Raw genomic sequence first — 11,134 nt, 5'->3', positions numbered from 1 at the left:
TCTGGGGCCCTCTGCCCCAGGCCGGCAGGTGAGCTGAGGGTCTGGGGACAGGCCAAGGCCTCTGCCCTGCAGACCCCAGAACTCTGGCAGCGCCTGCGCACTGGCTGACCCAGGATGTCCAGGACCCCCTGGCTGGATGACCTGAGGGTGGTCGCGACCTGTCCGACTGGACCCTGTGGGCTGCCTGGTCTGCTGCCCCAATCCTGTCCATCCCAGGCAGAACCGCCACTGAGGACCTGGTGCGCCTTTGGGTGGTGGCGGGCAGGACTAGGCGAGAAAAAATGGAGGTTCCCCAATGCGGTGGAGGCCAGTGGGGACTTCGAGGGCCAAGAAGGCGAGCAGATGCCGAAAGCTCGGCCACGCCTTGGACAGCAGAGCAGCGCAGACCGGGGCCCTCTGTGACTCCTGGTTGCCGGCTCATGGCGACACCACCTTGTAGGACAAGGCAGAGGCCTTAACGCCCTGGAAGGTGATTGACGCCCGGGTGACCAGGGTGGACCGGTTAGCGGCCTGGCGCTCGGTGTTCCTCCTACACAGAGAGCCTGCAGAGCAACAGGCCGCGAGTGACCCACTGGAAATGCCACCGCCCTGAGGGAAGATTCCGTGGCCATTTGTAGAAGCCTGTGTGTACAATATGAAAGGCCGCCCTCAACTCCCCCACCTTTAAAACTAGTGCTATGTCTGGACCTTGTAAATGTGAAGAGGTTGCCCACGTGTGATAGAGGTAGACGGTGACGACTGTAAATGCCTGTTTTAAAACTCAGAAATGTCTTCTGGAAGGGACTTTGAAATGGATTTGTTAGACCAGCTCTAGGAGGGACACTTGTCCACGTTTGTCCAGTGGGTTAGAGGACACGGAGAAGCCTTTGACGGTGAGTTGGAGGAGGTCCTGTGCCAGATGTTTTTGTGTAAAAGACCTTTTTCATAAAATAACGATTGTTTTGTGTGCATTTTATTCCTCATTACTGTATATATAGTTGAAAATGCTAAGTACTTGTTTTGAAATATCTAGACTTTCTAGATGTTCTAAAGTGCCTGATATATGTTAAAAGTAGAAATGGTAAAATATAGCACATTTTGTAAATTTTTTTATGAAATGTTTTGGGAGGAAATAGCCAAACCCCCTGTTTAGTGGTGCAGATTGTGAGCTGCTCCTCAGGAGCACCATGCCAGTGTGGCAAGGGTTGTTCCTGGGTCCATGGGTTTTGTTTTACTTTGCTCTGTATGTATAGTATATAAAGGACAAATGAGTCCTAATCTAATCCTTTCTAGATGTTAAAGAGCTTGCCAGTATATGACAAAACAAATTGTGTATATTTTGAAAGAGATTTTAGGGGGACTTTCAGAACTAACATGGGAAACTCCCAGTCCTTAAAGGAACAATATGTGGAGTTACTGCAAGGATTATTATATTCCATAGGTGTGAAAACATCTCATAAGAGACTCAAGGAGTTATTTAAAATTATAGAATGTCATTGTCACTGGTCCCAGTATCAAACTAAAGTCCAGTTAAATTTAGGGGAATGGAAATTGGTTCAGGAAGAGCTCCATAAGCAGCATCAGGCTGGAAATGTTATTTCTTTGAAGATTTGGACATTGTGTAGCGCTATTACTCAGGCATTACAATTATTAGAAAGCAATAATGAAAAGGGCTCTCTTTGTGAAAGTCAAGTTAATACATCAGAATCTGATAATAAGGCTAACAAAACGGAGCCCAAGGAAGATATTTGTGTTACTATAGATGACTCTCCTAAATCAGATCTGGGTGATGAGGAAGATTCAGAAAGTTCAGATAGTGACTCCAGTATGAAAGAAATTATGGAGGCCTTTGTGGAAAAAATGAAATTAAAAAAGCGAAGGTCCTCTCTTAAACCTACTACTCCTTCTAATGCTTCTCTCTTTCCAATGACAAGGTATAGAGTTGATGTGGGTAGAGAACAACAGCGTTTTTCATTTCCTCTTACTATGATACATGATGATGATGATAATGATGATGATCTTGCAGCGCCCCCTGGTGGTTTTGTTGATCCACCACATTTGTTTCCTATAACTAGACAACAAAACCTTCCAAATCCCCAAATGATTGATGTTCACTATACTGCAGTGGAATACAAGTTTATTAAGGATTTAAAAGCTGCAGTCTCTCAATATGGCCCTCAGTCTCCTTTTGTGTTAGGTATGTTAGAAAAATTGGGAACTTCTAAACTACTTATTCCTTTGGATTGGGAGGCATTAGCCAAAACAGTTTTGGAGGGATCTCAGTGGTTACAATTGAGAAGTTGGTGGGAAGATGAGGCACGAAAATAAGCTGGAGAGAATGAGGCTCAAAATCCCCCAGGACCTATGGAGGATAAGTTAATGGGGGAGGGTAATTACCATGCCTTTAGAGAGCAGGCTCAATATAGAGATCCAGATCTTCAACAAGTTTGACAGGTTTTCTTAAGAGCTTGGAGACGTGTGATATCCACTGGTCAAGCACAACCTTCCTTTACTAAAACTGTACAAGGGGCTACTGAACCTTATACTGATTTTCTTGCTAGACTGCGTACTGCTGTAATGAGGGCAGTAGGTCAAGATCAAATAGCAAAGGTATTATTGGAAACATTAGCATTTGAAAATGCAAATCCTGAATGTAAGTGTATTTTGGGGCCATTAAAAGGGCAAAACGCCTCATTAAGTGAATATGTGAGAGCTTGTGCTGGAGCGGGAGGAATTGAACATCAAGCTTCTGTTTTTGCTGCAGGCATGGCTGGAGCCCTTAAACCCAATAAATCAAGAACCTGTTTCAATTGTGGAAAAGCAGGTCATTTTAAAAAGGATTGTAAGAAAAAAGGTAACAATAGTAACAATAGTATATCTCCCAGTGCAAAAAGGACACCTACTGAAGTTTGCCGAGGATGTAAATGAGGCAAACATTGGACAAATGAATGTCATTCTAAGACAGATAAGGATGGAAACCCTTTGCCCCCATGGGGAAACTACTCAATGGGCCGTCATCCCTGGGGCCCATAAACAATACCAGAGATCATTTCTCATTTGTTTCGGGCATCTGTGACTCCCAAGTCGGGTCACCCACCAAACAACCCCAGGATAGTGCTAAGTTAACTATTGATAATCAACAAAGTGCTGCTGCTACTCAACAAAGTGCTGCTGCTGACTTACCAATTAATGAAAATGTCTTGATATCTCCTGGAGGTGGAATTTACAAAACAAAGACTGGTGTTTTTGGACCTCTTCCCTCTAAGAGTTTTGGATTAATTGTTGGATGTAGTAGTTCTGCCTTAAGAGGCATTCATGTTATTCCTGGCATTGTTGATCCTGATTTTACAGATGAAATTTTCATCATGGCATATTCTACTCAAACCCTTTCTTTGATCAGTGGAGAACAAATAGCGCAGATTTTGCTGTTACTTTTTTTTCCAATTTCCTTCTAAAAATCAATCAAGGACTGGAGGATTTAATAATACAGAAAAAAATATATTTTGGGAAACCTTAATTACTGATCAGAGACCCTCTTTAACTCTAATTATTCAAGGAAAATATTTTGAAGGGTTAATAGATACTGGAGCTGATGTCTCAGTTATCTCTATAAGACAATGGCCACAAGAATGGCCTAAACAAAAATGTAAAATAACATTAAATTGATCAGGGGTAATAACAGATGTGTGGGTCAGTTCTGGCCCTTTATCATGTCATACCTTAGAAAATATTGGATTTTTAACAGACTTTTACGTAATCAATGTTCCAATTAATATTTGGGGCCGTGATATTTTATCTCAGCTTGGAGCACACATTAATATTCCTTCAAAAAACTTGTAGCCACTGTTCAGTCCCCTCAAGCTATGCCATTAACCTGGTTAACCAGTACTCCTAAATGGATTGAGCAGTGGCCTTTAAAAAAAGAAAAGCTCAAGGCATTAAAACAATTAGTTACTGAACAATTACAGGCAGGACATATTGAATATTCCACATCACCTTGGAATTCCCCTGTATTTGTTGTTAAGAAAAAGTCTGGAAAATGGCGTTTATTGACAGATTTAAGGGAAATTAATAAATGTGTTAAACCTATGGGAGGATTACAATTAGGACTTCCCTCTCCTGCTATGATTCCAAATAAATGGTCAATTTCTGTTATTGATTTAAAAGATTGTTTTTTTACAATCCCTCTCCAACCTAAGGATAAGGAAAAATTTGCTTTTACAGTACCTGAATATAATAATCATCAACCTGCTAAATGTTATCAATGGACTATGTTACCTCAAGGCATGATTAATAGTCCTACCTTATGTCAGGAATTTGTTGCCAGAGCCTTAGAACCAGCTCGACAACAATTTCCTCATTATATTTTATATCATTATATGGATGATCTTTTATTAGCAGCCCCTACTAACATTGAACGTCCATTTTTATAAAGCAGTTCTAAAAGCTTTATCTAAATTTGGATTACAAATAGCTCCAGAGAAAGTGCAAATTGATTTTCCTTATTCATATTTAGGATTTGTTTTGGATAAACAAAAAATTAACCCTCAAAAGGTTCAAATAAGAAAAGATAATTTAAAGACTCTTAATGAGTCTTTAAACTTAATAATTTTCAAAAATTACTGGGAGATATCAATTGGTCGTTCAACCATAGGAATCCCTACTTATCAATTGCAGCATTTATTTGCTACTTTAGAAGGTAATTCTGAACTTCATAGCCCTAGAACTTTAACTAAACAAGCATTACAAGAGTTAACTTTAGTTGAATAACGTTTAAATGAAGGATATTTGTCTTATATAGACTTAGAAAAATCTGTACAACAGTTCTCTTCCATACTCCTCACTCCCTGTCTGGAGTACTAACTCAAAATGATCATATAATAGAATGAATTTTTTTTACATAATAAGTATAATAAATTATTAACTACATATATGGATAAACTAGACTTTTTAATAATTAAAAGTAGATCTAGATTGTTACAATTGAATGGTAGAGAGCCAAATCAAATTATTCCTCAAATAACTCAGCAACAAATTTCTTAAATTTACAATTAAATGATAATTGGCAAATTGCTCTAGCTGGTTATTCTGGAGGTTTAACTACTCAATATCCTAAATCTAAAGTCTTTGAATTTTTTAGAAAACATTCTATGATATTAGTAAACCCTATTTCTTTGATTCCTCTTTTCGGTATTACTGTTTTTACTGATGCTAACAAAACTTCAGCAGAATATTGGACTCCTATAGCTTCTAAAGTATATCCTCATGAGTTTTCCTCTGTTCAACCTGCTGTATTATGGGCTATTACCTTAGATTTATTAGATTTTTCAAATGTTCCTCTTAATATTGTTTCTGACTCTCAGTATGCAGTTTTGGTGTGCACACATTTACCTTCAGTTAGCCTTCCTAATAATCCAAAGACTGTTATTGAAAAACTATTTGCTTTTACACAAAGATTATTGTTACAGAGAACTATTTCAGTATATTTTGCTCATATTAGAACACATTCTACACTGCCAGGACCATTATCTAGAGGAAATCAAAATATTGATCAGCTATTATTCCCCTTACAAAAGGCTCATCTAGAACATGCTTTACATCATACAAACACTAAAGGTCTTTACAAAAAATACAAAATAACTCAAAAACAAGCACGTGAAATTGTAGCTAACTGTTCATCATGTGCTCCTTTTAATATTCCTTACTGTCCTCCTGGTGTTAACCCACGGGGACTCCATCCTAATGCCCTTTGGCAAATGGATGTTGTTATAATTCAGTCATTTGGAAGACTAAGATATGTACATCATACTGTTGACACTCATACTCATTTTCAATGGGCCACAGCATTATCTTCAGAAAAAGCTGATGCAGTCATTTCTCATTTATTATCTTGTTTTGCTATCATGGGAATTCCTAGAGAACTTAAAACTGACAATGCACCTGCATATACCTCACAAAAATTACATTCATTTTTACAAAAATATGACATTACACATACATTTGGCATACCTTATAATAGTCAGGGTCAAGCTATTATAGAAAGGGCAAATCATACGTTAAGAGAATATATACTAAAAATAAAAAGGGGGGATATGGCTATGGCTTATACACCTCAAAATATACTTCATAAAACTTTACTAACTTTAAATTTTTTAAATGTCTGGTCAGCTTCCGAGGTTCCTGCAGCTCAGCAACATTTCTCTACATTTAAATCTCAACCATTATTTCTAAAATCGGAAATACCTATATGGTACAGGGATGAAAATTAAGAATGGATTTCTGGGTTGTTGCACCACATGGGAAGGGGGTTTGCTCTTATTTCTACAGGTAAAACACCTTTCTGGGTACCTTAAATACTTATCAAAATGCAGAATGAGTGACCCATTTGTCAGACAATTTCAGGAGCTGGCAATGCAGAGAACTTCTACGTTGGCAACAAGAGCAGCAGACCCCCCAACATGGGGACAGATGAAAAAGTTGACTCAAGAAGCTGAAAAAAAACCTTCAAATGGCAAATCAGCCTTTAAATCCTGTTAATCTTTTTTTAGCTCTGCTTGCAGTTATTAATTGCCAGGTAAGTATAGTTTCTGCTCATTCTTTTGCTTATTGGGCCTATGTTCCTAACCCTCCTTTGGTGCGCAGTGTTTCCTGGGGAGAACCTGAAGTTCATGAGTGTACTAATAATACTAATTTTCCCCCTCCTGTATGTGGGGAAATTAAACATATTCCATTCCATAAAAATCTGTATAATATTTCAAATATAACTGTAGCTGTTGAAGGAGTCCCACTGTGTATAGGGGCTCGTTCTTTCTGTTTGCCTCTTATAGCACATAATCACTCTCATTCCTATAATACTTGGGGAGTTAATTATCGTAGTTATTCTACTGCTGTTTTTACTGCCATGATATCTTCCCGCGGATTTAATATCTCTAGTATGTATGTTAATCAATCATCGCTATCATCTGAAGAATGCTTTGTCAGAACTCATTTTCCTGTATGTTCAGCTAAATATTTTGAAACCTTTTTAACTCATTTAGAGTGGGAAAAATGCCATGATCCTCACCCTAAAACAGTTGCCGAATATCAAAATATCACTATAATTGATTGGAGTCCTGATCATTCTGAATTTATAGAAAGTTGGTCAAATCGTACTTTAAGATGGCATCGACATAATGGGACAATAAATGTTTGGGGTAATGAGAAAATTAAAATGCAACATTATGCTTTGGTCCCTCCAATGTTACAGCATATAAAGTTTTCCAATATTCAAGGGGATATATGGAAATTATGGGCAGTATCTTGGAAACTCACTGTATGGACTGGAAATTTCACGTTAGATTTATCCTGTTCCTCTCCTTTTGAAGTACATCTACATAATAATCTGACTTATTTTGCTTCTGCATGTATTAAATTCCCTTATTCTTTTATGATTGGAAACTGGGAAAGGAATGTAACTTGGGGAACAATATCATGTATAGACTGTTATCTTACTCAATGTGTAAATAGAACTAATTGGGAATTAATAGAAATTAATAATTATTCTTTAGTTATTGTTAAAGCTTGCACAGAATTGTGGGTGCCTGTTAATTTGACTCGTCCTTGGTCTGATTCATTGTCTGTTACTCATTTGTATAATGCTGTTCAAGTTTTGTTACATCGCTCTCGACGATTAATAGGAATAGTTATAGCTTCACTCCTTGCAGTTGCTTCTGTAATTGCCACTGCTGCAGTAGCTGGCGTTGCTTTACAACAAGGCATTCAAACTGCGGATTTCGTGAGAACATGGCATCAAGATGCTCATTTATTATGGCAACAACAAAAGGACTTAGACTCTCAATTGGCTACAGATGTGATCAATTTACAACATACTGTTTGTTTCCTGGCTTGGCGATCAAGTGACTATCTTGTCTACCAGAAGTGTTCTGAAGTGTGACTGGAATTCTTCTCATATTTGTGTGACTCCTGTGCCATATAAAACCAGTGATTCCTGGGAAACTGTTAAAAGATGGTTAAATGGACATCAAAATTTAACTTTAGAAATTATGAATTTGGAAAAAAACTATTATGGACACGTTTAGTAAGACATTACCTGAACTAACAGGATCTGACATTTTACAAAAATTGTCCTCAAGTATTGCTAATTTAAATCCTTTAAGTCATTTCTCTACCTTGTTGTCAGCTTCTTTAGGTAACACTGTAATAATTTTTGTTTTGTGTTTTGTTTTGTATATAGTCTTCCAACGCTGGAAAAATCGAAGGCAACTGAAACATGAAACCTCTCTTATCGCTTCTGCTATGGCTCATTTACAAAAACAAAAGGAGGGAGATGTAGAGAATCAGATGTGACTGCATTACTATTACTGTCCTTGATGGAGTCTGCCTGCAAACGGGATATTCTGTCAAGGTATAGACAGGTAACAGCAGACATGCTTGAAAACGAGGTGTCTGCTATCCTTGGGAGGACTTGCCTGCAAATGGGATGTTCTGCCAAGTGGGCTAGGAGGGCGCTGAGAAAAATTTTATTATCTGTTTTTAACAAACAGCAGAGCTCAGCATACTCTAGGCCGAGAGTAGATTAGCCATGAGAAGCATGTCACTTCTGATTAGAAAGTAAAACTTCTGTGTGCTATGTTTAATTACCTGAAAGACCTGATTTATTGATGTTGGAAGGCTGCCTTCTTTGTTCACAATACTATAAAAAGATTGCTTGTACACAATAAAGGACTTTTTTTTCTGCTGCTGTTTTGCTTGCCCTGCTTCTTCTTTCTTTTCCCGTGCTGACCTGCAAGTGAATTACTGCAACACATTCATATTTTAACCCCCTCAGTTGCACTCTCCTAATGAATTACTGAGTAATTCCTTTAAATTTTTATTAAGCAAATAAAATCTTCATGTCAGTCTTTGAATTAATTAATTTGGCAAATTTATTCATTCTTTATATATCACGTATGGCAAAGGACTAGATATCCACTGAGGATAACAGAGAACGCTGGTTAATCAGACATGTTCCTTGTCCCACGATTGTATCTGGACAAATTTGGGGTTTACATAAGGAAATCTTGTCCATAGTCTGCTTTGGTTTTGCCCCCTCCCTATTCCCTATAGCATTCTGATTTTCTGTTTGTTTTTTTTTTTTCAAACATGAAATGTTCAAATATCAATGGGAAGAATTCAATATGGATTTAATAACAATTTACTGAATGCCTAAAATGTGTTTCTCTACCTGCTGAAAATATAAAATAGCTACCTCTGCTGTGTATGTATTCCATTGGGATACGCACGCTACAATGTTTTTCAAATAAAATATTTGTCCTCCCATTACCACTCTACCAGGGGTTACAAAGTAACATAGAAGAAAAGCTGGCATGGTTCCTGCCTCATGGAGCTTACATTTGAACAAATGTGACAAATAGGTATTTTTAAATTACGTTAAGATCTCAGAGAAGAGTTTTAGAGGCAAGAGAGGTCTCCGTCGCCATCTGTTGGTCGGAGTGCACCATTGCGCCCCGGAGCAATGACTGGGAAGTTGCAGAGCACAGAAGGACTCAAGTGCAAGATTAGGCTTCTGAACATTTTTTTTTTTTTTTTTTTTTTTTTAAGATGTTGGCGATCCAAGCCAGGCATGCTCGGCAAGAACTTCGTGTGTTTGAAGAGAAAGGAGAGTGTGGTTGGAACAGAGTAAGTTGGTTGGATAATTGCAGGGAACAAGGTAGGAGAGGCAAGCAAAAAAAAAAAGGAAAAAATTATGTAAGGCATGTAACTCCCATTAGGAGTTTCTATTTCTTCCTAATGGTAATTAGATCAAATATCTCTACCCTAAAACATGGCTGTCACAGTTCATAAAAGTCATAAAGAAATATGGAAATTTTCACAGCATTTATTTTCTAGGTATTTTGTTATTGTTGCTTCTTCTAAGAAAAATTATGTATTTTTTTCTAGTTTCCCCCCCCTTTTCTCCATTTTTTTCTGTTTGTTTTGGTGGGGGGGATTATCTGTTTGTTTTGTACTGGGATTAAACCCAGAGGCACTTTATCACTGAGCCACATCCCCATTCCTTTATTTATTTATTTATTTATTTATTTATCTATTTATTTATTTATGAGACAAGGTATTGTTAAGTTGCTGAAGATCTCACTAAGTTGCTGAGGCTGGCCTCAAACTTGAGATCTTCTTGCCTCAACTTCATAAATTGCTGGGATTACAGGTGTGTGCCACTGCATCTGGCTATATTTTCTCAATAACAAGGAGATAGCACCCAAGAGTAGAAACTGAAGAAAAGTAAACCAGGGGGAAAGGAATCAGGAATAAAAAATCACCATGCATTTCCCTTTCAAGGTCGTGACCTCCACAGCTTTCGGGTCTCCCAAACTGTATCACATCATCAAGAAATTTCCTCCATGTAGTGTCCATTCTGTTCCTCAAATCACATGCTCGAAACATTTCCTGAACCAGAGACAAATGGAGAATTCTGACTCTGAACCCACCTTTTCCTATAGAATATGCAACACATTTTGTCAGAGAAGAAAAATGCTGGTCATCCCTCAGATTGGTAGGATTCATACTCTAGGGGTTAAGAAAACCCTTAGGGAATCAACCAAATTATGTTACATGCACGTATGAATATATCACAATGAATTCCACCTTTATGACAAATTATAATGCAAGAAAAAAAGAAGAAAACCCTTAGGACACACACACACACACACACACACACAACACACATACACATAAACTTTCAGGTGACAAATAAACATTCAGATAAGATGTAAAAACTGAATTCTTCATCTGGGGAAGACGACAGCAAAGGATAAAGGGCTCTAATGAATATGGTCAAGATGGAGGGAAGGAAAAATATATAATTCAGGTGAGACCTTTCCAAAAGAAACAAACAAACAAAATACCCTGTGTAGTTCTCTGCTTGCTAACTGCTCTAAGGGAGGATGAAGTCTTTCATTCAATAATTAGGATTAAAAGAGTCTAAATGGAGATAGGATGGGAGTATACAAACTGGTGGAAAGAGAACCAAACTGGAAATCAGAAAACCTGAGCTCTAGACCTGGCCCTGCCACTAAGTGCCTGAAGGAACCCAGATAAGCAATTTAGAGGAGCAGGGCCTCAATTTTTCTACTTCACTCCTTCATGCAACAAGTATTTA

The sequence above is a fragment of the Callospermophilus lateralis genome, chromosome 6 (assembly GCF_048772815.1).
Source record: "Callospermophilus lateralis isolate mCalLat2 chromosome 6, mCalLat2.hap1, whole genome shotgun sequence".
Classification (NCBI taxonomy): Eukaryota; Metazoa; Chordata; class Mammalia; order Rodentia; family Sciuridae; genus Callospermophilus; species Callospermophilus lateralis.
Note: the sequence above shows the minus strand (reverse complement) of the source record.